This window comes from Podarcis tiliguerta, assembly GCF_965153285.1.
Source record: "Podarcis tiliguerta genome assembly, chromosome: 1".
Taxonomy (NCBI): domain Eukaryota; kingdom Metazoa; phylum Chordata; class Lepidosauria; order Squamata; family Lacertidae; genus Podarcis; species Podarcis tiliguerta.
Window position 1 is genome coordinate 98,972,707 of NC_139534.1, and position 27,011 is coordinate 98,999,717.

At 46.5% G+C, this 27,011-nt stretch overlaps 2 long non-coding RNA genes across 3 annotated transcripts in view; one reads left to right on the plus strand and one right to left on the minus strand.

The window, feature by feature from the left end:
- The window catches only part of LOC310683667, a 147,106-nt gene that overhangs the window by 75,078 nt on the left and 45,017 nt on the right, over positions 1-27,011 (minus strand). The gene's annotated exons all lie outside the window — the stretch shown is intronic.
- LOC310683729 lies at positions 4,209-25,201 on the plus strand. Its single transcript, XR_014514509.1, has 4 exons — positions 4,209-4,328; positions 8,758-8,902; positions 24,053-24,204; positions 24,314-25,201. It is a non-coding gene; the product is annotated as an uncharacterized lncRNA (long non-coding RNA).

Sequence of the window (27,011 nt, forward strand, 5' to 3'; positions counted from 1 at the left end):
TAGGGTGCAAAAGAGCCTGGCACTGTGTGCATGTCTTCTCCTTTGGACACTTCTCTCATTCAGTGCACAAGCCGGTAAATAAAGGCTGGGGTTTAGAGGCATGACTAATTTCAAATTTGCTATAAAGAGTTAATTTAATAGAAGCACACCTAGAAGCACACTGGGGTGTGCATGCAAATTACAAAGATGTGTTTCAAGGCCTATATTGCTTATGAGAACATCTTCCATAGAAACACATCCAAAGGTAGCAACTGTAATTTATGCAGCTCTGAAAGTTCCATTGCACTAAGGAATAACATTCACATTTAACTGCATCATTTGGAAGAGAGAGAGAAAAGGGAAAGTTATAGTCAAGGCAACTGAGACCTTCAACACAATGTTCCAATGTATTCTCAGCTCCTACTAGACATAGGTTCAAGGTTTCAGTCAGCCCTGCATTTCTCCAGAGTGGCTATCCCATTCTGTTCCCTCCTCCCACCACCAGTTTTCAGTTTTCCTTGCCAATTGACATTGAGCATGCCAAGGCTATTGAGTATGCTGAAGCCTCACTGGGTTGTTTTTGGGGGGACTACCCCCTTTATTTTATTCTCCGTTATGATTTTTGTACTTCTGCAAACCTGGAGGTTCCGCTAATAAGCTCTTCTTGTTTCTCAGTGATCCTGTTTTGGCTACAATCTGTTTGCTCTCAGCAACTAAGTCTGCTGCTAGAGGAAGAGTGAAAAACTAGAGAGTGGGTCAGTCCTGCAGTTTGTATGGATAATTGTGACTGAGACCAAATAATATGTTTGGACCTTACGTATGAACTAATAACAATTAATGATACGTTTGGGTCCAAAATATTTCTGCAAAACAAAACTAAGGCAACATTTTCAATTGCCAACTGCACAGGAAATTATCTGGAACACAACTGGTTTCAGCCACTGATGCCAGCAATGGATTTGGGCAAATTCAGCTGGATAATTTAAGTTCCAATAAATGTGCACTCAGTAACCTTTTGGCAGGTGCAGTTTTATGGCGTTCCCATTTGTATCTCTCCAGTTCCAGAAGTGCACCAAAGGGTAATCCAAGAAAGATGCGTGGGTTTTGATGGGTCACTTGTTGCGACAGATAATGATTATCCTAGTGTGAGGAAAGGTGAGTTTTGCAACCAAAAGGTGAAAAACACCAGAGATAATAATCAATGAAAATTATTGTTTAAGGTTGCAATGCTTTACGCACTTTATAGGATTGAAAGTGTAAGTAAAACATAAATTTGGAATGATGATTTTTCATAGCATATCAGGACCTGATGCATATTATTTAAAAAGACAGCCTGTGTTATAGTCAGAAGAAAAATCTCTATGATGTATCATATCCAAGGAAGGTGTACTGTTACAATCAAAACTGGGGCTCTGGCTGAAATGTGTAGTCACTCCAAAGGACAGAACTGATCAACAGCCAAAATGAATACTTAGCACAGTTTATTCTAGACATGGCAGCAGAGAGAATATCATTAAGACCCTACTAGCCCCAGATGTTGAATATTACTGGACACCAGCCCAGTAGCAACAGCACTCAAGCAGCCAAAGGAGTAATTGACAGAAACACCTGGGTTGAACTATTATAATTGTTGGAAGTAAAGCAGCAACACGTGTAATATGTTACCTGAACCTGTCAGAGGTGATAAACAGAAAGGAATCTATTCTTCCTTTGTTGATTCCTTCTTGAGTCACGATTTGTTGCACTGTAGCTTGTGTTTCCTCAGACTTTACTTCTGTCCTTTCCACTTCTTCTTCGCTCAGCTGGTGTTAGATCTTTTGTTAACCTCATGAGTCCATGACGGCCATATGTACTCAGAATGGCTTTGCTAGCTAGGCGTAATAAACCTTCAGTTTCTTTATCCTTTCAACCAGGGGTTTTTACCAGACTATTTATTTATACGCACAAATATACATACACGAATCACCAACAATAATAAGGAAAAACCAGTAACTTGCTGGTTTTTCAGGATTAGAAGGGTTTTGTACTGTTGCAAGAAGGCTTGCAATCCTCACGGTTGCATTTACTTCCAAATCACAGTTGCTGTTGTGTGTAATTTGTTTTAAATTATATAAGGTTCTTGGAATCTGAGGTTTTTATCTGTAATATGTTTGTAAGTCATGTAGTAGAAAGGCCTAACCATTCTTTAAATGAAAAAGATGTGTGAATGATAGAGTTCTGCAAATCCTAAATGCTGTTTCGCAGGATGGCCAGATAGCAAAGGAAATATTCCAGAAGAGATCCATGCTTACAAGAACTATATAGAGCAGTGGTTTTCAACCAGTGTGCCGTGGCACCCTGGGGTGCCTTGAATGATGGTCAGGGGTGTCGTGGGCAACACTGGCCTCTGTCCCTCTTTCCTCCCCTCCCTCCTCTGATGCCCTCTTGCATCTCTGCCTCCCAAAAGCTAGCACAGCTGTTTGTTGCAGCAGCTCTGGCTACAAGCTTCCCAGGTGAATGGTGCCTCTGGGGCTGGCCAGGGAGAGCTTCCCAGGCCCCTGTGGGCCAGTGTGAGGAGGCACCTCTCTCTAGGGCAGGGGCAGCAGCTGCAGCTGCCAAGAGGACTCCCAAGGAGAGGGGAGAGGGGAGGAGACTGTGGGAACACTCCACAAGGGAGGGTGTTTGAAAAGGGATGAGAGGCTGCCGGCTCATCCCACAGGGGTGCCACAGAAGGAACGTGGTTGGTCAAGGGAGCCATGGACCCATTAAGGTTGAAAACCTCTGATATAGACAATATATATAAATGACAGAACCATCATACCACAAGAGCTAAGTAGAAGTTCTGTACCCGAGAGTCGTCTATGATCTATTTAAAGGACTCAGTGGTCAAGCAAGTGTTCTCAAATAAATACTTGCAATAACCATGTAACACCTCTCCCCAAAAAATCCCCACCCATAAGCAGCTGCCTTCTACTGTGTCAGAACATTGCTCCATTTAGTTCAGCATTGTTTACACTGACTGGCAGTGACTTTCCAGGGTTTCTGTTGGCATTCTCTCCAAACCCTACCTGAAGATGCTGTGGGTTGAGGCTGGGGCCTTCTGCATGCAAACTTCTCATCATGCCCTTCTCTCTCATTCCATCCCTTTGCTCAGTTTCTGAAAACAAAGGTGCCTGGAAGCCGTGTCATCTGTTGTGGATGCTGTAGTCCTTCATACCCAAATATGTGGGAATGGGCAAAGCTATTTGCTGTGGAGGAAAAGACACTTTGACTATTCTCAGACGCATTCTGCTGTTTCGTTTATCATTACCCATTGTATTCCAGGATAGAGACTAGGTAGTGAAAACCAATTCTGTGGCTCAGAGCTTTAACAAATAATTAAGCCCTGTTTCGTACAGAAGCAGAAGATGAGATTCTCTCCACCCCACCCCACTCCCCCCATGTGCCACTGAAAAAGGAGAAAGTGCTGCGTCTGTATCGCTTTTTAAAACATCATTGAGATTAGTTGCATAAATCTGTTATTTAGCAATAAAAGGCTTTCTGTGAGGGGTGGGAGCTGAAATTCTGGCACCATGCTTTTCGGAATCATAAATAGAAAGCCAGGCTCCTACATTGCTCCCCGGAATGATTATTTTAATGTGGCAAGTTTGTCAGCTTAATATGAAAACAGTGTTCTTCTCTCTCACACACACATACACACTCCTTTTATTTGCATTTGATTCAGGCTTCCAGCCCACCTCTTCAGAGACCGCAAACCCCGAGACTGAGGAGGAGGGGAGGGGGCGAGGAAGAGAGGGAGGGAGCCAGCCATTTTCTTTCTTCTGAGAAGTTCATTAAAAGATCCGCTGTACACAAGAGAGAAGAACAATAATGTGGCGAAATGACTTTGTGTGTGTCCTGTACTTAAACACCCAATGGACTGAAGCAAGTTCATAGTGATGGGGAAGCTCGCCTTACATTTTTCTCCCCCTTGAAGACATGGCTAACCAGTATTTGAATAAACAAGAGCAGTCGTCTCCACCCCTCGTAGTCTGCCTTTCTAAACCTAACAAAGGTTTCCCATGAATTCTGAGTATTTCTTATTTTTTAACCTTTCTATGAATTATAATAAGCAAAGAGAAAAGGGAGCCAACAGCTCCATCGATAAAACAATGCGCCTCAGTGGCAGGAGTAGATTGCCATCTACTGGGCTGCGGCCTTTACATGCACGAACGAGGCAGACGCTCTCCAGAACAGTCACAGACAAAACCTTTTGTTTCATCTCCTCAGGCAACATTTTGTCCTGCTCTCTGTATTCATGAAAGGCGTGAAATTCACAAAGTATCATTGGAACAGGTGATTCAGCAAGGACAAGCCAGCCAATTTACCCGGTAGGTAAATTCCTTCCGTTATAAATATCCTTGGCTCTTTGTCTTATGCTGGTTTACCAAAGTGAAAGACGGAGTTACGATCAGTCACAAAGCAAGGAGAATGTGTGTGCTTTAGTCACCCCACCCCACCCCACCCCACTTTTAGTCCAATGCGCAGGACTTGCGTAATGGAATAAAGTTGTGGGTGTTTTCAAGCGTCCGTGCGACTTTATTTCCTTCACACAATATGGCAGCCTTTTTGGATACTGGTAAAGCCATACCTGGATACTGAAAAGCAAGATCGAAAGCACTTGTTGAGACTGAAACAGGATTTCAGACAAGGGTTGCTCCCAGTTTGACCTAGAGATGCCAGCAATTGAATCTGAAATATTATGTGTGTAAAGCAAGTGTCTGCCTCTAAACAATCATCCTTCCACTATTTTTAGAAAGAAAGACACCAGTCCTCATGGTTCTGGAAAAAAGGTGGAACTTAAATAGGAAGCTGCTTTATACCACATCAAACTGTTGGTCCATCCAGCTAGGAATTCTTGATACACTGACCAGCAGCAGCTCTCCAAGATTTCAAATGGACATTCTCAGTATTGCTTGGATTTGCTGGGGATTGAACCTGGGACCATCTGCATGCAAAGCAGGTGCTCTACCACTTAGGTACAGCCCACTGAGCTTGTTACCAAAGCATAGTGCCATGTTAGGAGGGAAGGCAAGAGAACACAACCATTCCAGCAGTCTTAGCAAATGTCACTGAAGTTGTGCAGAAACAGCACATATGAATTCCAGTGTTTCTATTAGAAATTCAGGACCCTGCCTTGGCTTAAGCCATCATGGCGCACATTGTGGGATATTTAAAGTGCAGTCAAACCAAGAATTCATGTTTTGCTAGATTGGCATGTGATAGGAGCTGAAGCTCACAGAGTTTCCCTGTAAACTTGGAGAGGACTCTGTGAGAGACACTCCCACTGTGCCCTGACAGGCGGAGGGCATAGCTGTATATTCTCCTACCTGCCTGGGCACATCCTCTTTCTTCTCTTCCTCTTTCCACTTTGCCAGCAATGTGAGAACATCTGCTAGTTTGAGTTCCAAGTTCCAACACCATTTTAAGCTAGACTTAAGTAGGTTTTCGTAATTTAATTACTGTTTTAAGCCTTCCTGAACAAAGCTGCTGTATCTGCTACTCTTCAACGAGTGTTCCGAGTGAGTAAATGTTATTTTTTTACCTTTTACAAGACTGTTTGTGGGAGAAAGGGGGGAAATACCAGGAGAATCCAGTCTGCCATAAAGCATCCAGTATTACTTCAACTAAAAGGCTTAAACTAGCCTATCTAAACTTCCCTTTTAGGCTGCAAAGGGATGGCACACTGCTGCACTCACAAACGTGAGGAAGGATAATACCTAATAAATATATCCTCTCCTAGAATCTGATCACATCCCAACACACGTAGTACCTTATCCAGAAAGCCCCATAGTTCCTTACTTCCAGTTCTTGCTAGCACAACTGGTTAGCAGTTGCCAGAGAGCTCTTAACCTCAGGAACACATTCATAACAGTGTTTTAGATATCATTTCATTACTCAGTTTGTGGATTGGCCAGGAAATCTGGATGCTGCTCCACATCTGATAAAGCCCCTACATGGATAGCTCTCCCCACACAGGAAAGTGTGTGGACCTTGGATTCACATTGTCACAATGAGCACCCACTGACCCATTTCACCAAATGTGCATGCAAGTTAAAACCACTGTGTGTTTCTGTGACACAGACTGGGGAACCAGTATCCCTGTCGAAGTGTTGGGCTACAACTCCCATTATCCCTGACCAATGGCCATGCTGGCTGGGGCTGATGGGAGCTGAAGTCCAATTGCTGCTCTGTGAGGCAGAAACTACAACTCCCAACTACAGATTCTTAGGGGGAAGCCATGTGCTTTAAATGTGCATTGGATGTGCTTTGAATGTCTGGTGCGGATCTGCCCAGAGGAACCATGTCAAGACTTCAGTGTATTCGAGTTGAGTCTGAGCTCCTGGGAAATCAGAGCTTCTTTCTGTACAACAAGGCTCAGAGCATTCTACCTCAGCCCTAGTCGATGCATCTTGTCTTGCCGAGAGCAAAGACAGTAAAATGATTCGAAATCACTGATTAAGGGAATTGCTGATTTATATCTATCTTCATCCCATTCATATATAACATCTGCCCATGTGAGTACACAACCAGGAATATTTGGGACTTTGTGCACAGAGGGGAGGGGAGAACATATTGCGTGAATTGGCCTGAAGACATTGGCATCTGTCAAATATAAATAGCTGAATAACCGAAAGTAAACAAGTCTACTTTTCACTTAAGTGATCATTTCCCATAATTTGGAGAGAAACTGCCTATTGAAGAAGCCGGAAGAATAATATTTTATACATGTTTTACAAGTACCTTTATGGAGCCACAACTGGTGCTTATACATCAATTATATTAGAAGAATACATCACAGCCGTCTTCAGTGTTTGCTGCAGCTGCACACTATTTACAAGCACTCTACCTCTTGTGTAAATCACTTCTTCGTGGTGTGCATGCCCTGTACACTGCTCCCCTCTTTAGCAATGTATACCATTGTGTCGTGATTCTAATACCTTTCATGTGGTATCTGCTCTGTCCCCCAATTTTTAGCTATCCAGTACCAGTAATTTACCTTTAAGCAGCTGCATTAAGGTGATGTTGCATTGTAAGAATAAGATCCAAGAAGTCAGTTACCATGGGATAAACCTTCATGTTATCTGTTCCTTTTGAGGGAGCAAGATGGAAACCCATGTTGCAAATGCAATGAAATAAAGATGAGAGATCAAAGATTGAGATGAAACAAAACAATATCTCCCCTGCTCAAAAAAAAAAAAAAAAATCCAGTCAGAAAAAAATGGTTCCATTCATGATCTTTCATACTTATTTCAGATATGTTCCATAAATTCCTATGGCTGATTATATAGTTGGATTTCCATTAAAATACCCATTTGGATTGTAAGATTTCCAAATACGAGGTCTTTAATAATAAAGATGGCCATAATTTCAAAGCAGGTGGATATGAATATATTAGTTTTGTGTCCATGCTTGTACAACCTATAAATAAAGACAGTTGAAATACCAAAGCTTATCCACATGAAAATGATTTATAGTTCTTAGCCTTCCTAGCAAGAACAGAGTAGGACTGATATAAAAATGTACATTCAACAAAATCATGCATATTAGACCAAATACCTTTAGGAACAGACAAGAGCAAAAAGAATGAATTAAAAGTTATATAATCTTCCTACATAGAATGATGTGGAACATTCCAAATTTAAGCAAACCCTTGGAGCCATATTTATTCTAGAGGAAAGCAATTTATAGTGTGGTTCTCTATTATCTGATTAGAGAGATTCTATTAACCCGCTTAATACACTGTTTCTGTATCCTATTTTTATTTGCAACAATTCATGGCCTGTTTCCAGTGCCCCCTTTGACTGTCACAATGAGGATGCTTTCTGATATTCAGAATTTACGGACTATCTGAAACAAAACAAAAAATTATCACTCTGCCAGTCTCAGTCTCCATGCAATTGGAATTATAAATTATATTGCAAAATAAACACACACACACACACACATCCAGAAATACACACACATCCCCAGACAAAGCAGGCACAACTTCAGAATGCCTATAAAAAATTGACTTCAAAATTAACTCCCCAAGTTGTTTCACATTTCAGCAGAGATTAACATCATTCTGTTTACCAAAAGGTAAATGATTACTTGAGACTCTAAGTAAGTCTTATATGCTTTGACCACGGTTATAGATTAGGAATGGACCAACTGCTTATTGTCAGGAGTCACTTTATTCACCTAGCCTTCACCCATCTGGTGCCTTCCAGGTGTTTTGAAATACTAATCCCATCAGTCCTACCCAGTATGACCAGCATGACCAATGGTCACGGTTGATAGGAGTTGAAGTCCAAAACATCTGAAGCAAACTAGGCTGGGGAAGGCTGCTTTCGAATGTGATCCAGGGTCCGAAAGTGTGTTTTGCTGCACAACCGAGGCTTCTTCTGGAGAGACAGGATCTATAATGAAGTCAGTGCTTGCCTGTCATGATGTCATGGACTGGCTGGGTGCAAAGGAGTGGTGGGTGGCACCTGCTGGGGAACCCCCAAGGGAAGAAGGCTCAGAGCCAGGGGATTGGTGGTGGGATGATAGAGTGGTAAGAGGAAGCAGACTGGGAGGAGGAGGTATCAGAAGCAGAAGAGATGACAGAGTTTAGTGAGCAGGGGGAGCCTGTGGCAGAGAGAAGTCCAGAATCAGAAGCTGAAGCAGGAGAGGAGGGAGACCAAGAAGCAGAGAGGGTTCAGGATGGTGAAGAATCCAGGGTGTCTCCCCCTCCTGCTGAGACAGGCTTCCCTCCCCCTACCCTTGGTCTCCCAGGAGCAGAAGAGGAATGAAGAGGGAGGAGCAAAGACAGGCAAGACAAAGGAGCATCAGATTGCTTGGGAAGGACCCAGGAAAGAAGGAGACTTGGAGAGCTGTGGGAAGGTGGCGGACCTTCAGTCTTCACAACTGCCTCATTGGGGTAAGTTGCTGTGCTCAATAGGTCTGTTCGTTTCTTTCAATAAAGAGTTAACATCACTGATAGCATATGCACAGAACAATGTAGCACAATTCATTTGCAATAATCAGAGTTTCCCATTGTGTCTTGGAGAAGGTATCAGCCGGGCCTTCACATGCGTAGCCTGTCATGACCCCTTAATGCAGCAGCAAGCTAGACACACAAAGGTTGCAGATGCATCAGATATGGAGCCAGGTCAACTTCCAGACCCTGAGCTGAGTGCTGGATATAAGGGGACCATAGCACCTGAGATTGTTGGGCAGGAGAACCTCCCAGACTATGAGGATCTACCACCACATGTCACTGCTCCATTTGCACTGTGAGAGCACCAAGAAGGAGGCTATGGAATGGATGAGTGCCTACCTTCAGGCCACAGGATTAACCCTTTAATGCTCTGAAGGGGTAAAGCCTGGAGGTTACCTGGAGGTTTAAAATGCCTCCACTTACTTTAAACCAGGCATAGTCAAACTCGGCCCTCCGGATGTTTTGAGACTACAATTCCTATCATCCCTGACCACTGGTCCTGTTAGCTAGGGGTGATGGGAGTTGTAGTCCCAAAACATCTGGAGGGCCGAGTTTGCCTATGTCTGCTTTAAGTTGGACAAAGTTGCTTACTTGGAGCTATCTGTGGTCAGACAACCTTGCCCTACCACTGTCTCTGTGAGATCCAGCATCAGACCAGAACCTGGCAAAACCCAAATATAGCATGAAAAGTACCTGAGACTCTGTCTCCCACAGCTTTATAAACCTATTTTAATTTCCTTACTGGGGGAAATGGACAATTTGTTGTTGCTCTCTTACCATAACTGAATTCATGTATCCTGCTAAAGACTAGATAAAATAATTTGTTAACTACTTTCAGGTCTTGCCCCATTGCAAGAATAGATCGCTTTCTATGCAGTGACCAAGGAGATATCAAGGGTGCTCTGATCTTGGTTCCAGAGAGATCACACACAGATTCCTCCAAATATTCATGCAGTTTCACACAAAAACCACTCATAATTATGATGGCTGGTCTGCTCTAATTAGAATACCTCTCGCTCACAATCCTATACTATACTAGTGTCTGCAGCCCTGCTGTGTGAGGCTGAAGAGAATAAAAAATATATGCTACATCTGAGAACAATAAAGCCAGGCTCATTATAAAGATATAATAAAGCATAATAAAACAGCATAATAAGGTAATAATATACCTTGCCATAAATGTGTAGTACTTCTGGACAGAACTATAATACTGCTGAGCGTTCTAATACTCTGAGTGTCAAAGTATTCGTGTCATTCATCCTTGCCTTTGGCGTAAGACATGGTCATTCATCCATTCTTCCTGCGCATCAGTCTGTATAAACCAGATTGTGTTCCACAACTGGAGACAAAGTGCACTGCAGAAAGATCCTGGCCAATCAGATAGCTCCAGGGCACTCTGTCTGCAAGCAGCCCTGGTGAATGACATAATGAAACAAACCGTTGTTGTGGATGTGTAGCATCGTCCCTCCGTTGCGACTTCTGTCTCTTTTGCCCTGATTTCCACCCTCGTTCTCTGCTACGTTTGTGTACATTTCATCGCACTCAATGCATCGTTTCTGACGCCAAGTTATTGAACACAGTGATCACCTCACCTTCAGGTTAGTTTGGGCTGATTAAATATCTGCTCTTGAATACCACAGCAGCATTTCCTTGATTGCTGGGCAAGCAGGGAGCCGAGATGGCCCAACAAGACATAATGTATTCCTCGGTTCTCCATCTGTAAAACTTGGGGAGCTTTTTCTTGCTCTGTGTGAGCTTAATATTACAGCAAATCACATCTCTCAGCAGTGAGGCTAAAAGAATATCTGTTTTCTGTCTGTGCACTGAGTGGGCAGGGAGTTTTTATTTCATACTTCATTTGCACCTTGCTGGGTGATGCCATAGAAAAGGCAGCAGTTTCATCTCCTCCCACCTATGCAGCAGCACATTATGTTCTCCAGTCGCACCCACAACACTCATCATAAACCCAGGCCTAATGTGAATCAGAGGGCTCCTGCCCTCTGAGTTTTTATTCTCCCTATCTCCTCTCTGCAACATTTCAGAGATGATAAAATCACATTTTATTGTCTGAATAAAGTGGGTTTGAAAGCAGAGACTTGACGAATGGCAAAGCAACTACCAAACTCTTAACACATAATCGAAAAAGAAAAACATTGAGATGGCCATCAAAAGCTCTTTACGAGGGAGAGAAATGGAGAGATAATTAACAAAATATATTAGACTGGGGGGTGGAAATGCTGAGTTAGATAGAGCGTTCCTCCTAAAGGCGATGCATTTTCACCCAAACTCCTAAACAAACAGCAAGAGGTAAAATCATGTGTCATCAGTATAAAAGCAATAGCTTGGGGGGGAGTGATAGGATGTAGAAATTGAAAAGCTTTGGGGGATATTACAGAACTGAGGGGGAAGAGGGTGCTAAAGGAGGTTAGAAAGACACAGAGAACAATGGAAAATGCCTACTCCAATCAAATGCATCGGACACTTGGTCAGAGCAGGACCTGAGTTCTGCAAAAGACTCAAGGCCATCTCTTGGTCGAAAGTGTCAAAGGCAGTTGATAAATCATATAGGAGTAATGAAGGGACACCACTTTCAGGCTGAACCATTAAGCCTCAAATCTTCACAAAGCTACTGCCAATGGCTCAGAGGATTAGCAAGGAGGATTTTCGCTCTTTGCCCGGGAGCAAGCTTATTTAAACTAGTCCAAGTTGGTAGTAAGCACACATTGGAAATGAAACACACACACACACACACACACACAGCTAAAATCAACTCTCAAATCTCAAGGTGCAGAATTGTGGGGGGGTTTTAAATGAAAATGTCTCATTATAGAAAAATTGGAACTGTAATTCCCTTCTAAAATGGGAAGCAAATCCCAGGACAGAGAGGGTTGGAGACCTACCTACCATTGGTCAGTGTAGAAGTAAAGGGGATACTGGCATTTAGGGGTTGCATGTTTCAGAATGTTTTTCTTCCTGTTTCTCTGTCTGGAGTCAGAAACCAGCTTTTAACTGATCATGGTGGAAGATGGTTATATATTTAATTTACAGATCCTGTTCACAACTGGACTTTGGTGACGTTGGTGTGATTTTCTTTTGACCCACTGTTCTCCCTGGTCTCCTGACCTAAATGTTATCTGTCCCCCCAGTGGTGACAATACTGCTCCTGTTTGTTTACGTTCCTGACGCAGCTACAGGATTTATGCAGTCAGTGGATTTGTGAAAATAGTGTGCGAGAGACACAATGTGTATGGCACTAGATGTGACTGCACTGCAATTTAACTGGCAAGGGGATCAATATGCCAAAGCTTGCTTCCTCACGCATACATAGGGAGCTGCCTTGCTCCAAGGCCACACCATGTCCTTATACCACTTTAAACTGTCATTGGTTCGCCCAAAGAACTCTGGGAGCAGTTTTTGGTTAAGTGCGCTGAGATCTGTTAAGAGAACCCTGTTCCCCTCACCCAGCTACAATTCCCAGACCTCCCAGGGAAGAAGGATTGACTGTTAACCCACTCAGGAAATTGTTACTCAAGAGCGGAGGAATAGGGGCCTCCTTCCTTACCTGGAAATGGGTCTTTCTGAATGTAAAAAGTGATTGACCATTGAATTGGGAGCAGATAAGTGTATGCACATTTTAAATTCCCATATTAAAATTACTCCCATTTATTAAAGGTTGCACCTATACGTTAGTCATAATATAGTATATGCAGTCCTCTTATATTTGCTGATTATCCCTCTGACAACTGTGGATTACATTCTTTCATGGATTTAACATCAGTTATGTAATGTACTTTGTGAACAAAGCATAGCAGAATTAGACTACCGGCTCTCAGCATGAAGCTCAAGGTGAGCCGTTGAACAGCAGGTGGAATTAATTCAGCATCCATATATCTGGTGGTGGCTGCAATCCGAAGCATGCTTACTTGGAAAGAAGTTTCGGTGAAATTATTACTAGGTTTATCCCATCTGGTGAGACCAGGCCGGTGTCCTGTATGAAGAGTTCAAGCAGTGTCCTTGCCAACCTGCAGTACGCCTGTGTTTTCCACATTGCACCCCCATCTCTCCCCCCCCCCATAGGCCCCTTTGGCAGATGCCCAGCTATGCTGACCCCAGATGCAAGCCCTAGATTCAGCTGGTGAAGGACCAATTTGTAAATCCCAATTTCATTACTGTCAGGGGTTCAGGAGCAGAGTCACTGGAGAGGGAAGAAACAGAGAGCGAGGGGGAGGAGTCGGAAGGAAATGTCAGCGGCGACAGTAGTCCAAGGTCTCTGAGTCTCTCCAGTGACTCGGAGGATTCACAGAGAGGGGCCCCCATGGTCAGGGCAAGGGGAGTGCCCAGGGGGACACCTCGGGAAGAAGGGGCCAGAGGGGACTCAGAGAGTAGCAGCTGGAAATCCGGACCAGCGTCCCCCCCAGAGTGCAGTAGGGGGGAGGAGTCCAAGGCATCGGGATCAGGGAGCGCGCAGGCAGAGGGAGAACGTGAGGCAGGAGTGGCCACACCCTCGTCAGGGAGCGAGGAAACGGTCATCCGGAAAGTAAAACGCGCGCGCGCGCCAAGTTCAAATGTACAGGAGGGCGGCAAGGTGGGCAGCCCGGGTAGGGAGCCAGGTCCTAAAGCCCGCCGAAGAGAGGGGGAGGAGTCAGAGGGGTCAAGCTCTGCGTCGGAAGAGTCCAGGAGGAATGAGACCCCGGGGGGTAGTAAGACCCAGAGGAAGAGAGAGAGAAGGAAGAGGTGGAGTAAGATTAGAGTCTTGAACTGGTGCACAGGGGGTGGAGATCCAGACAGAGCTTCGCCGGTCTAAAGTCCAGACGTAGGGCTGGGACGCTGAGACTTGTAAATGGAGACTATTCTTCAATAAAGACTTTGATACTGTACTATCGGCTAGCGTTGGTCCTTGGTGAGCTGGGACCCGGAGCCAGCCCTGACAGTAAGCTCTGTCTCAAATTTTAAAGTTTTGGCACCAAGAACCTCGCCACGTGAGTCGGCGCAGCGAGGACAGAGGAGGGGTGCTTACAGAGCTCACAAAACTCAGGCAAGATGACGACGGAAGAGCAGATAAAAGCCCTGCAAGAAGCGGTGACACAACTCAGCACGGAGGTAATTGCATCCAGGAAGAGAGAGGAGGAGATGGTTACCTCCTGCCGGGATCTCCAGGCCAGGTTGGACGTGCTTTCCAAACAGGGGCAAACGGGATCCAAGGCAGAAGGCATAGGTTTGGGGAGAAGGGGAGGAAGCCTTGTATCGCATTTCGACGGGAGTTTGCAGCAGTACCCCAACTTCAGAGCAGACCTGCTGTTTGCGCTGGATTTACTTGACAAAGACTTTAGAGATGAGAGAGAGAGAGTGGGGTTTATCTTGTCCCACTTGCATGGGGAAGCCAAAACGTGGCTGCGGAATCTATGGAGGGACAATGATCCAGCGCTCCAAGATGCGAAGGCTTTTATTAAAGCAATGGACGCATGCTTTTTATCAAAGGTAGACGTCGATCTTGCCAGGAGGGACATACATGGACTTAAACAAGGCAAAGCCAGCGTGCGGCAGTACCATACTCGATTTTTCGGACTGGTTCATGCCCTGGGGTGGGAAAAAGATTCTGCGCCAGTCAGAGACCTCTTTTGGGAGGGGTTGAATGCAGATGTAAAAGCGGAGATTGGAAGAGGGGAGAGACCAAGGAGCACCCAGCAGGTAGTCCAGAGGGCTCTGGAGATCGGGGTGCATCTGGAAGAACGTCCTTGGAACAGGGAAGAAGGGCGTTGGGGAAGGGCGCCAGCCAGAGCACCTCCCTTCTTTCCCAGAGAAGCAGCGCGTGCGCACTCCACACCCTCGCAGGGAGGGGGAGAAGAGCCGATGGAAATCGGAGGTGCCAGGGCTCAGTCAGCTAACAGAGCCCTAACGCCGGGAGCAGCCAAAACGAAGCCTCCTAGAGGGAACAGGAAGTGCTACATCTGCGACAGTGCTCAACACATGGCGAAAGAGTGTCCCCAGAGGCTCCACAAGCACACTGCAGCCTCCGCAACAGTTGCTGAAGCAGCTCAATTGAAAACGCAGCAACAGTTAAACGACGGAGTCTGGCTGGAGGAAGAGGCACTGGGGTCCAGCCAGACAAGTCAATGAAACAATCCCCAGCACTTTTGCAACCCACAGACCCCCTCCCACCCAAACCAGTGGTGCAGCTTACAGCGTCTCTCCAACTGCCCAATGGACGCACTCTGGAGGTGCCGATCACCATTGACTCCGGCAGCAACGCTGACTTTATGGGACTGGAATTCATTCAGCAGCACAATATACCACTGCTACCAGCCACGCTGCCCCTGAACGTTGTCACGGTGGATGGCAGAGACTTGTTAGGGGGGCAGGTGGTGCAACAAACGCAACCAATGGTGATGCGGATTGGAAATCACCGAGAAGTCATCAGCTTTAATGTCACACACCTGTCGGACACGCCTGTAGTCCTCGGCATGAGTTGGCTGCACAGGCACAGCCCAGCATTGGCGTGGTACCAGCGCCAACTGACCTTTGGCTCCTCCTATTGCGCGGAACATTGCATCCTTCCTAGCCCGGAAGAAGGAGGGGACGACCCGCAGCTACAATTAGGCACGCTGCAAGCAGTGCCGCGCAAGTACGCAGCGTTTTTGGAGGTTTTCTGCGAGAAGGAAGCGGACAAGCTGCCCCCCCACAGGCCCTATGACTGCAAGATTGACCTCCTGCCAGGAGCGACGCTGCCAGCCGGGAAACTGTATTCCATGTCTGAGGACGAGCTGCAGGAGCTCAAGGAGTTCATAGACCTCAACTTGAAGCGCGGTTTCATCCGGGAGTCGAAGGCAGCGGGGGGCAGTCCTGTATTCTTTGTGAAGAAGAGGGACACGCCCCAAAAAAGACTTGTGGTAGACTTCAGAATTTTAAATTCCAGAACCAAGCCCGCGGCCTTTCCCATGCCCAAGATAGATGACCTGCTGGCGACGGCGAGGAAAGGACGCGTTTTTACTAAGTTGGATCTGCGAGGGGCGTACAACCTGATTCGCATACGGGAAGGAGACGAGTGGAAGACTGCCATGTTCACGCCCCTGGGCACATATGAATACAGAGTTATGCCCTTCGGTTTACAAAATGGCGCCCACTGTTTTCAAGCTTTCATGCATCACGTCCTGGCGGGTCTCCTCTACAAGACATGCGTCTGCTTCTTGGACGACATCCTGATATTCTCAGAATCTGAGGAGACCCACGAAGGTGACGTCAAGGAAGTTCTGCAGAGACTGCAGGAGCATCGGCTGTATGCCAAGCTGGAGAAGTGCCAGTTCGACAGGACGGAGGTGGATTTCCTGGGCTACAAGCTGTCGGACAAGGGGCTTGCCATGGACAGCGCCAAGGTTCGCGCAGTGTTGGACTGGAAGAGCCCGCGCAATCGGAAGGAGGTCCAGCGGTTTGTGGGGTTCGCCAACTTTTACCGCAAGTTCATCAAGGGGTTCGCGATGCAGACGGCGGCCATTACTGACACGCTCAGCTCTAAGAAGAAGAAGTTCATCTGGACGGAGCAAGCGGAGCAGTCCTTTCAGAACCTTAAGCGTCTCTTCTCGTCCGAAGGGCAGCTACTGCATGTGAATCCCAGCAAACCGATGAGGGTTGAAACAGACGCCTCAGACAGAGCCGTGGGCGCCGTACTGTTGCAGGAGGACCCGCATGGGGACTGGAGACCGTGTGCCTTCTACTCTAGGAAGCTCAGCAAGTCGGAGCAAAACTACACCATCTGGGACAGGGAGTTGCTGGCCATTCATGCAGCATTCAAGGCGTGGCGACACTTCCTCGTCGGGGCCAAGCACACCGTGCAGGTCCGCACGGATCATAAGAACCTGGAGTACTGGCGCACGGCAAGATTCCTAAACCAGCGGCACATCAGATGGGCGGAATTTTTCGCGGATTTCGACTTCAGGATAGAATACATCCCAGGCGACAACAACATCATGGCGGATGCACTGTCCAGGAAGCCGCAATACCTCGAAGAGGCGGCACCAGCAGCGGCCAAGCACATTTTCGCTCCGAAAGCGTGGGCGTGCGCTGCAGCAACCGTGGACTTGGAGGCGGTCCGTCGAGCACTGCAGAGGGACCCCTTTGCACAAGCCAAGATGGAGGAGGTGCACAAGGGCACGGTGAAGGACGACGAGTTCCAAGTACGAGACGGATTGCTCATCCGCAGAGGGGCCCTCTACGTACCGGGAGACGACCTCCGGGCGAAAGTACTGCAGCAGTTACATGACGCACCCACCGCCGGGCACTTTGGCAAGGAGAAGACGGCAGAACTCGTTGCCAGAGATTTTTGGTGGCCCAAGATGCGGGGGGAAGTCGCGGAGTACGTCTCGAGGTGCGACACCTGCCAAAGGGCCAAGTCAGTGCACAAACCTCCGGCGGGACTGCTCGAACCGCTGCAGACTCCGAGCGAACCGTGGGAGAGGGTGGCCCTGGACTTTGTCACGGATTTACCCAGCTCAAGGGGTAAAACGGCAGTGCTAGTGGTGGTGGACATGTTCACTAAGATGGCCCACTTCATTCCGTGCGCGAAGGTGGCCACGGCAGAACAGACCGCCAAACTGTTCATAGACCACGTCTTCAGAGTGCATGGACTGCCACGGTCTATCTTGTCCGACAGGGGGCGCCAGTTCATTTCGAGCTTCTGGCAGAAGCTGATGGGTTTCCTGAACGTCAAGATCAACCTAGCGTCGGCGAGACACCCGCAGACCAATGGACAAGCGGAACGCGTCAACGCCGTCATGCAGCAGTACCTGAGATGCTACGCAAATCAACAGCCGACGACATGGGTGGACTACCTGCCGCTCGCTGAGTTCGCTTACAACAACACGAAGCACGTGTCCACAGGGGTGACGCCGTTCTTCGCCAACAACGGGAGGCATCCCAGAACCTTCCCGGGATTAGAGAGACTGGGGGAGGGGGAGCCACAGGCAGCGGAAGTCTTGGCGGCGGAATTGCAGGAAGTCCACGAGCAGCTTAGGAGGCAGTTAGAGCTGGCAAAGCACGCATACAAACTGCAGGCTGACAAGCACAGGAGGGTTGGTGAAGACATACAGGTGGGAGACTGGGTGTGGTTAGCGGCCCACGCAGTGCCGACCAGATCCTTAGCTAAGAAGAAACTCGGACATAAGCAGCTAGGACCTTACCTAGTTGAGGCACAGATCAATCCGGTGGCCTTCCGGTTGACACTTCCGGAAGGATCCAGAATGCACCCAGTATTCCATAGGTCGGTGCTCACGCCCTACAAAGCACCTCACCGATTTCAGGCGCAGGGCACGGCACCAGACCAGTATAAGGAGATCCCCCCAAGGAGGGAGTCGCCAAGAAGGGAACCCATCAACCAGGTCACAGAGATTTTGGACTCGAGATGGGGGGAAGAGGGAGTAGAATATTTTCTCGCAAGGGAAGGTACCCCGGCCAGCGCCAACAGTTGGGTGCCGGACTATGCCCTGGACGAGCCTCTCCTCAAAGAGGAGTTTCATGCCTTGTTCCCACACAGGCCCATGCCAGCCGAGTATTTCGACGACTGGCTTTTCACACCCACGCTTTCTACCAGCACGTTCCAGGGATTCACCTCGGACGAAGAACCAGCATTAGACACACGTTCACCGGAGGGCTCGCCCTCGGGGTTTGCCTCAGACCGCTCGTTTTGGTGGGACAATCGAGGAGAGGAGAGGTGGCTGAGGGGCCCTTGGCAGGCAACGGACCCAGAGGGGAACGAGGGTGAGAGGGACATGGACGTGATGGGGGAGGACGTTGGGTTCGAGCATGGCGGCACGGAGATGGAAGCAGAGGAGAACGAGGTCGGCGAAGACATGGAGGACGAGCCGGATTTCTCTAACTGGATGCACGCCACGGGGGACGAACTGTATCCACCATTCACCCCCACAACGACGGAGCACCCAGCACCCCCGCCGGAGGAAGGGGAGGGGGGAAGGGGGGGCTTCGAGGGGGGGATGGATGTCAGGGGTTCAGGAGCAGAGTCACTGGAGAGGGAAGAAACAGAGAGCGAGGGGGAGGAGTCGGAAGGAAATGTCAGCGGCGACAGTAGTCCAAGGTCTCTGAGTCTCTCCAGTGACTCGGAGGATTCACAGAGAGGGGCCCCCATGGTCAGGGCAAGGGGAGTGCCCAGGGGGACACCTCGGGAAGAAGGGGCCAGAGGGGACTCAGAGAGTAGCAGCTGGAAATCCGGACCAGCGTCCCCCCCAGAGTGCAGTAGGGGGGAGGAGTCCAAGGCATCGGGATCAGGGAGCGCGCAGGCAGAGGGAGAACGTGAGGCAGGAGTGGCCACACCCTCGTCAGGGAGCGAGGAAACGGTCATCCGGAAAGTAAAACGCGCGCGCGCGCCAAGTTCAAATGTACAGGAGGGCGGCAAGGTGGGCAGCCCGGGTAGGGAGCCAGGTCCTAAAGCCCGCCGAAGAGAGGGGGAGGAGTCAGAGGGGTCAAGCTCTGCGTCGGAAGAGTCCAGGAGGAATGAGACCCCGGGGGGTAGTAAGACCCAGAGGAAGAGAGAGAGAAGGAAGAGGTGGAGTAAGATTAGAGTCTTGAACTGGTGCACAGGGGGTGGAGATCCAGACAGAGCTTCGCCGGTCTAAAGTCCAGACGTAGGGCTGGGACGCTGAGACTTGTAAATGGAGACTATTCTTCAATAAAGACTTTGATACTGTACTATCGGCTAGCGTTGGTCCTTGGTGAGCTGGGACCCGGAGCCAGCCCTGACAATTACCATCCTCACTTCCTTGCAAGATTACAATTGCATTGGCTAAGTGAAGTGTAGGTGGGTTCCCGCAAGGCAAGACACAGAGATAACTGCAAAAACCTTTACTGAACTAACAAAACTGGACAACAGAGGCAAAGCAACTGCTTATATACATTTCTGAAGGCCTGGGCCACTCCCACTCCCTACATGATTGACTGTCTAAACTCACAAGCTGCAAATCATAACTCAGAGTTTAAGGGCCAATGGCAGAGCCTCAAATCCTGCAATGTTCTGTGATTGGATATCATGTATAGAATCAGAACCCAGGGGCTCCAGACTCAAGCTCAGGCGAACACAGACAACTGAATACATAACACTAGCAATATTCTAGCAGGAACAGTTGAAGGTTATACTGTTGGTATATAAAGTCCTGAGCAACTTGGGATCAGGTTCCCTGAGAGACAATCTTCACCTGCACCAACCTGATAAGCCATGATCTGAGGATGCCATCTAGCACATGGGTAGGAAAACTAAGGGCCGGGGACCGGATCAGGCCCAATCGCCTTCTAAATCCTGCCAGTGGACGGTCCGGGAATCAGTGTGTTTTTACATGAGTGGAATGTGTCCTTTTATTTAAAATGCATCTCTGGGTCCCTTGCTGGGTATATACTATATATTTAAAACACATTTGAAGCACATCGAGGTATTTTGAGGCCACATTCACACCATACATTTGAAGTACTATGATACCACTTTAAATAGTCATGGCTTCCCCCAAAGTATTATGGGAGCTTCAGTTTGTTAAGGCAAATGTGAGGAGACCCACCCCCCAGATTCCCTCACAGAAATACAGTTCCCAGAGTGCCCTGTGAATATGCTTCTAAAACAGTCTGGGAAATGTAGGTAGCTCTGAAAGGGGAACAGGGGGTCTCCCCACAACTGCCCTTAACAAAGTACCCTTAGCAAACTGAAGCTCCCAGAATTATTTGGGGAAAGCCGTGATGGTTTAAAATGGTATCATAACCTTCATGGTGTGAATGTGGCCAGAGTTGTAATTCCCAGGTCCAGGAAGAATCAAGGTTCAAATCTATGATCAGCTCTGGAGTTTGTCAAGGGAGTTTATTGTTATTATGGTTTTTGTTGTATGTGTCTTTTGCGGTTGTTGTTTGTATCAAAAAAATGATTAAATAATATTTTTTTTAAAAGGGACCTCGGACCCACACATTCTCTCTCAGTCAGCCTTACCTCATAAGATTGTTGTGAAGTTTAAATAGGGTGAGAGAGAACCATGTATGAGCTTCTTAAATACAGGATGAAATAAAAATGCACAATGCTAATATTAACAGAAACATCAATATGCATGATTTAGCTCTCAGACATCACAGCCCTATAGTCCCTAATACCTAAAGTTTTGAGATAGTTATAGGAGAGTTTATTATTAAGTCAAAGTCAGCAAGTAACAGGGAGGAGGGAATCCATTTATCACATGTATGGCACACTCTACCACCAAGTCCCACAATTCATCAGGATGTCTCAAGAGTGTGAGATTTAACCTTTGGATCTTTGATTTAGCTGACAGCTCTCTCAAAATTCATGCAGTGAGATAGTTCCCGTTCTGCATAGCTGTTCAACATTAATGCTAGAGTTCGCTGAGCTGAAAATGGGCAGCGTTTTATATGAGCTCAATCGCCTCCAGGTTTCAGCTTTTCCTGTGGTCATTTGGTGACCTGGGATTTGTTCGTTAAAATCCAGTTTTAATCTTAGCTTTTACTCTGATCCATAAATGTCTGGGAAGGCCAGTTTTAAAGAGCAGCGATTTCAGAGACTCAGCTAAAGCATTTATCTTTTTCAAAGCATATTTTGTATGTAGCTGAGGACCAAACTTGGCTTTGTGTGTGTGAAGATCTTTACAACAGTGGTATAAATCAGAGAGGACAAACCTGTGACCCTCCAAATATTGTTGAACTATGGGTCCCATGATCCCTGAGCATCAGCCATGTTGTCTTGGGCTGATAGAAGTTGGAGCCGAACAGCATGTGAAATACAATTGGTTCCTCATCCGAGGTCTAAATAAGGAATGAAAAATAGATTTTCAGAACAGCTACCTGCATAGAACACTATAAGGCAGCAGTGATAATAGTACAGCAGTAGCTCAAAGCATGGTGGCAAAGTTTATCACAGTGGATTATGTCATTCAAAATCCCAGTGAGGGACTTTTTTCCTCTTCACTAACATTAGCTTTCGTGGATGCAGTTTAATAAGTAAAATATTTGATAATGCACATGTTTAAAAATAATTGATATCAAGCCATCCTCATGTTTGGTGTCAAAGTGCTAGATAAAGTAATATAAAGATTCTCTGAAAGCTTCCTCTCTCAAAACAATTTTTTATTTGACTGCTTTCAATAGAAAATGACTTACCCTAAATTTTCAGAAGTAATTAAAATGAGATAGAATGCCACTTCTGATGTTACATATTAAAGGCATGGATGTGCTCTCAGGGGACATGGCTTCCTCTGAAAAATATGTGTCAGTATAATGCAAGAGTGACTTCAATTTACAATTTCAGATGCAAACTTTGTTTTGGCTAGATTAATTTCAGCTCTAGTTGAAACGGTCACATTTCAGCTCTAGCTTAAATAGTTTCAGATGCAACCTTTATTTAGTAGATTAATTTCAGCTCCACTTAAAGTGATTCCGTTCAGAATGCATTCTGCGCATACTTATTCTGGAAATATGTTTCCACCCCAGCCCTCCAGTCCAAAAGCTATCAACTTTCAAGAAAACTTGCAGGGTCAAACACTTGAATCCTGAACACATTTTCCTTGGCTAAAGAAAGGGGGGGGGGGAAATTGCATGGCATGGAGCGGCTCTGCAGATGTGATTTTGCATGTTATGGGACTCCCTACACACAGGAGCCTCACACATATGGCAAGGGAAAGAGAATTCGAACACAGCTACCCTCACAGCTTCTGTTGGTGAAGGGATTAGGAATCCCCTTCCCTTTGGATCATTGCCTTGGTGGTGGTAGCCTCCTTGCAACCTGCCACAGTGCCTCACTGGCTGCCTCTAGAAGCATCCATAGGACACCATGAAGCCTACCAAGATTTTTCTACCGTAAGGGAACACCCCACCATATAGAAGAATAGCCCACCGAATGTGTAACATTTAGCTAGCAAATGGGACTCCTGTACACAGCCCTGGGCAACAGACATTAGGCAGAGATAACTCACAACAAAATATTGTTAGCTTTATTTCCATATAAGCCTAAGGTCACAATTCAGAGACCTTGCTGGCTGCTGAACAGGCAAGTATGGCTTTGACTTCACAGCCCATCATGGAGCCATATTACCAGACATGGATTCTTGACCAGATTTTCCCACAGACTCTTTGCTGGGTTGTTCCTATTCCCTGTTGGTTGTAAATATGCTTCCTGCCTTGGGATTATTCACTGCACAGTGTGTGGCTCCTTATATCTAGATGTTTGTCTTGCTAGATCCACTTCTTTCGGTCCTTGTGGCCCCCATTGTCTCCCTCCATGACCGCCTCTCTCACGTAGCAAACCCACAGTTTTAGTCCTGGCCTGGCTCAGCTCTGGATGTGGGGCTTGGATTTCATTTGTTGCATGTTGCTGCCTTCTCTGGCAGCCACTGAACTGTCAGCATCGCCCTTGAGCCAGTGCCACTAACTGGACTCATCCACTTCAGCCCCGACTGGGCTAGGCGAGCTGGGTAGCATTCCAGAGACCACCTTCTGCACAGGAACAGGTCAAAGTGCTGTGGACTCACAGCTTAGAGTTGTGAGCACCGGATTCACTTCCACAAGTAGACAGTCGTCGCACAGCAGAGTACAGCAGAGTCTAGCAGAGTATATAAACAACTCGGAGAGCAGCTCTGTAGAATATTCTCTTTATTCTATAACTACAACTATTATACAACTATATACAGAGCTAAATAAGCTTAAGCATAAATGAATGCTAAACCGCACTGAGTGCCTGCAGCTGCTCTTAGCAGCAACCTTATCTAAATACACACAATCTCTAACACTCAGTCTCTCTCTCCCTGACTGACTGACTGACTGACTGACCCACACACTGACTGACTCACTCACTGACCGACTCTTTGATGTGGTGCTGGAGCAGAATATGTAGAGAGCAGAACACGCCTCCTCCTCTCTGCAGAATCAGCAGACTCCTCAGGAGATTCTTGGATATGGGAGGGGTGAAATCTCCTCATGAACATCATCATGGACCACCTTTCTTACACTGGACTCTTCCACAGCATCACTTCTCCTCAGCCAGTACTGAAGTTTTATGCTTTATCTTTACCTCTACATGTTTGCTGAATAGGCTTCTACTTTGCTTTGCAGAGAACAGTCTTTTGTTTGAAGGGTTGTCAGGGGAAAGTCTTCTATATGAACTTCACTCCAGTCCAAGTCTGGCTAAAAGACAGAGAAATGAGACCTTAAAGTTGTCCATCAACCCCTTGTCAGAAGATTAAGCAAGCACACTGGTCACTTTGGTGAGGTGTATTTCGATTTAAATCAGACTAATGATTTCTAAATGTATACATAGCCATTAGCATGTATGCATTTTATGCAAATCTCAGCCCTCTTTCTTCCTCTTTCCAGGTGATGCATTTCCTCGTTTATGAGGATATCTAAGAGGGCACCCAGTATAGAAGGGGCAGGTCGCACCTCAATGGTAGGACTTTTCCTGGTCTTCCTGCATACTGTCTCAGGCTCCATCCCAAGAAAACCTCCTGCCAATCAGAGGAGACTTTAAAAAAAAAAAATCTCCTTACATCTCTACCATCATAGAACTCAGGACGGGGCACATATGGTTCCTAGGCAGTCACCCATCCAGGCACTGACCAGACCCAGATCTGCATAGCATTATGATCCTTCAGATACTACTGGTCTAAAAGGACCAATGAACATATGCCTGTGTTGGCATGTGCTGTTTATGCAGACGTCATGGTCTTACATGCAGTATAATAGACTGTAAAAAGGGACAGCATGTCACTGCAGTGGTACCTTGGTTTACGAACTTAATCCATTCCAGAAGTCTGTTCTTAAACCAAAGCATTCTTAAACCAAGGCGTGCTTTCCCATAGCATCTGTGGTCTCAATTTGCAAATGGAACACACTCAACAGGAAGCAAAACATGTTCTTATTCCAAGGCAAAGTTCACAAACCAAAACACCTACTTCCAGGTCTGCAGCATTCTTAATCCAAGTTGTTCCTAAACCAAGGTACCACTGTATATGGCTCAGGGATTTGCTTTCTGTGTTCATACGTTTATCACACATGTTTGTGATAGAGTAAATGTTCAAAGGGGTTAGGGATTGTTTGCTCATGTGGCATTAAAAAGAAAGAGCATATTCACATTCCTCCCCTATTCTTTTCTTTTGGATGGCTGTTGAAAACATCTGCATTTTTATTTGAGATGCTGAATGTCAAAGGCACAAGAGCTTTCTTTGCTTAAGGCTTTTGGGGAAGCAGAAGAGATGGGCGAGAATAAACTAACTGATAGAATTAGTGTATTACAATTGGATTGTTTTATTGACTTGGTGGTTTATTTCTGTACCAAGTTTTAAGATTTCAGTAGTTGTGGAAAAGAAGCGCGTATAGAGAGTTAATAAAGAAACATATCGCCATCTTGTGGTTATTTGAAAGGTTGCAATGAGGTTGATTTGGTGCAAAAATCCTTTTGTTTGCCTTTTTTCTATTGCACATTTCCAGACAAAGGTCTATAGCTTAATTTCTTCTGGCATCCTTGTTTGTTTGTTTGTTTGTTTTTTGGAGCGGGGTATTTGGCAAACTGTATTTGTTTGTTTCCAGTAGGTATATTTTGTTTTCACTTAATTTTAAGGGGCATGCTGTTTTCAAAGAATTCCACATCCAGGCTTTGGGCTTCAAATGTACAGCATGTAAACATAAAGATATGGTGGCTCCATTTACACACACGCTTACAGGCAGGTGTGCTGAACATCTGAAACACAAAACAGTGTCATTGGGTGTGCTTAATAGAACTGTCTGAGAATGTGGCTATTTTGCCTCTCTCCTTTGAAATTCGGCTGGCTCATAGTTTCCCTAAGCAGCATGGAAACAGCCTTCCTATGGTTTGATTCCCACACCAGTCAATCACCAGCATCACCAGTGTAGGGAGGACAACATGAGTGTGAGCAGGCTAGAAAGCTGGGGGGAAGGGTGCTGGTGTGCTCAGCCTAGACACCAGGGGGATCTTGGTGTGGGGAACTGCCAGAAGGCATCACCCATTCCACTCATAGGAAACCAGCTGCCGTATACTGAGTCAAACCATTCATCCATCTAGCTCAGCAGAGCTGGCCCACCAATGAGGTGGGAGGAAGTACCCACCTCAGGCAGCAGAACTGCAAGAGGCAGCACCTTGCCTGCCCCAATGCTTCTGCTGCTGGAATGATAAATTTGTTTGCACCTTTTTGCCTTATTTACATATTGTGTTGTCTTATTATTATAGTGCTTGCAACATTTGTGAATTGTCAGTGCTGTTGTTAATACTAGGAGCTGCTTCGAGCACAACATGGTTGTTGGAAAAGCGGAATAGGAATATTAAATAAAATTGGCTGGTGTGCTTCCCTTCAGATCAGGCTACTGTTGCTGCATTGTCTTTGTTAAGCTAGTCGTCGTCATCAACATCATATAATATCAACAATCTTATTATTTATACGCCGCCCATCTGGCTGGGTTTCCCCAGCCACTATAGGCTACTTACAGCATATATAAAACAGTAAAACATCAAACATTAAAAACTTCCCGATACAGGGCTGCCTTCAGGTGTCTTCTAAAAGTTATGTAGCTCTTTATCTCCTTGACATCTGAAGGGAGGGAGTTTTGCAAGGGGAGGGCTCCACTACCCGAAGGCCTTATCTTAGGAAAGGACCAAAGCTCAGCTGTATAGCCTGTTTCAGGTCCTTGGATCAATCCCTGGGTTTGAATTAAAAGGAACTCAGCTAGCAATGCTAGAGAACTTTTGCCAAAGTCCTTGGAGGGCTGCTGCCGCTCAGAGTAGATGATATGGGCTAGATGATGGGTAACCAACACTGTGCCCGTGGTCACTCATGCACTTGGAGAGGCTTTCCCTAGAAACCACAGGGTCACATCCTCCCTGCAATTTACATTCTTGAACTATGGCACTCACCCCCACAGAAGGCAGTGATGGCTACCAGCTGGGAGGGCCAGTTGCTCTACCACTTGGCCTTGGAAGCCTGATAAGAAGCTGCTGAAGTAAAGGAACTGCGAGGAACATCATGGCAGGAATGTTTCCAAGACTAAGGTGAAACTGTGA